Source organism: Penaeus japonicus, unplaced genomic scaffold (assembly GCF_977035675.1).
Source record: "Penaeus japonicus unplaced genomic scaffold, GWHDUDI00000001_assembly GWHDUDI00000009, whole genome shotgun sequence".
NCBI lineage: Eukaryota > Metazoa > Arthropoda > Malacostraca > Decapoda > Penaeidae > Penaeus > Penaeus japonicus.
The window spans coordinates 6,495,341-6,497,840 of NW_028234411.1; the positions used below are offsets into that span (position 1 = coordinate 6,495,341).

At 30.2% G+C, this 2,500-nt stretch overlaps 1 protein-coding gene across 1 annotated transcript in view; it reads right to left on the reverse strand.

Annotated features, from left to right (window-relative positions):
• Phlpp (PH domain leucine-rich repeat protein phosphatase) overlaps positions 1–2,500 on the reverse strand; it is a 48,147-nt gene that overhangs the window by 38,420 nt on the left and 7,227 nt on the right. The window lies entirely within an intron of this gene.

Genomic DNA, 2,500 nt, shown 5'->3' on the forward strand with positions numbered 1-2,500 from the left:
GCACTTGCAACGGAAATGGTGAACAGTGCTCCTTTGGGAAGGAAATACAACGCGAGACGCCACACTCTCTGCTAGAGAAATCCTGTAAAACCTTAATTCACAATCTAAGAAAAGTATGTTTGAACTATTCTATACATTAAATTCTGAACCATCTGCGGGTTATCATGTTACACCGACTGTCAACTACTGTTTTACAGCATGTCAGGTTGCATGAAACTGCTGAGTCAGCATACATATCTTCGTTTCTCAGCGAGCGAAACAGCCTTATTAAAACCCATAATCTAAAACAGATCTTTTGACACGTAATGGCACCATTTATGGCAGAGGGTGGAGGATGAAGCGTGCAAGGGCGGGGCGGCGTGGGCGGCGTGGGCGGCACGTGCGGAGGTGCGCTTGGCTGGTCTTCATGGTGGGCGGCCAAGAGTTAGGAGTCAAGGGCCGGGAAGATATCACAGTATTTAGGTGTGATTCCAGTGCCAAGACTACTCCTTTGGGAGGACTCGTTCGAAACTGTAAGTTCTTTCTGAATTCTGAATCGTATATTCGGGGCTCCTGAGACAAAGAGCTTTTTATAAATTCATGCAAAACTGACAGGTGCATATATCAGATATTTCAGGACCAAATACACACATACAGCACACACACACACACACACACACATACTAATAACACACGCGCGTCTGTGTTTAAAGAAGGTACCGTCCCTGTCCTTACGAAAGAGTTCGTGATGTTAAGTCATGATAATATTAATAACAACTTCAACAAACAACTTTGCAATCGAAGTCACAGGTACGAATTTATGACTTTAAGCAAATATATTTATGAGGATAGAAGGAGCGGGACGATGATTATTATGCGAGTGAGGATCGTAATATTAATGGTAAGTATATCAAGGACAATGATAATGATATATACAATGATGATAATGATAATAATGATAATCATACCAGTAATATAAACAACAACAACAATAATAAGGATAATAATAATAATAATGATAATGATAATAATAATGGTAATAATGAAAATAATAATGGTAATTAAATTGATGATAATAATAATGGTGACAAGTCTAGTGACAATGATGTTAGTAATATCACTGATAATGAAGACCCTAGTAGTGATAGCAGTAGAAATATTGAAAATAATAACAATGATAATTAGAATAACAACAATAATGATAATGACAGTAATGATAATGATAATGATAATTATGACATTCGAATAATAATAATAGTAATAATGATTCTAATAATGACACTGATGATGATAACAATAATGATAATCATAGTACTACTATTACTACTAACAGTAATGATAATAATAACAACAATCATGAAAATGGTGATAATGAAAATGACAACAATAATATCAAAAGCAATAATGATGATGACAGTAATAGTGATAACAACAGTGACAATGAGAATGCGAATGATTTTTATGATAATAAAAATAAGGATGATAATGATTATAATAGTCACGATGATATTAACAACAACAAAAACAACAGCAACAACAATAATAAAAATGATAATAATAATAATGATGATAATAATGATAATAATAATAATGATAATAATAATAACAAAAATAATGATGATAATAATAATGATAACAATAATAATAATAAAGATACTAATACTCAATATACATAAATTAACAAAACAAACAAACAAACAAACAAAATGAAATTATCAATGAGGATTTAAGTAATACTACTAAATATATAAAATATAATATATAAACAATTGATAGCAATACTATCAATGTAAATGATACCCATAATGATGATAATGATTATCCTAAAAATAAAGACAATGGTAACAAGGTGATGGTGATAATAACATGACAATGATAATGATAATTATGATAATGTGATAATAGGAATAATTACTCTGATAATGATGATAGTGATAATGATGGTAACGGTTATTATAATTTGTTATAAGGATAATAACTGTTCAACATTGTCATCATTATCAATGACATTAATGATTGCATAAATTGTGATAACTATGTCGGTAATGATGACGATGATAATGATGAAAATAAAGATAAAGATAAAGGTAATGATAATAATGATAGTGATGATGATAATGATGTTGACGATGATGGTGATGGTGATGATGATAATAATGATGATGATGGTGATTATAATGATGATAATTAGGATGATAATAATAATAGTAATGATGATGATAATGACAATGATGATGATGACAATGACAATGATAATGATAATAATCATGATAATGATTATGATAATAATGATAACAATGATAATGAAAAAATAATAACAATTACAATAATGATAATAAAAATAACAATAATAATAACAATGAAAATAATTATCATAATTTAATGAAACTAACAGTAATAACAACATTCAAAATGATCATGATAACACCAATTGCAATAGCCCCAACATCAATACTTAATCAAAGAAGCCCCGATAAGAATAGAGAAAGAGAGAGTGAAAGAGAGAGACTAGACTGCCCGC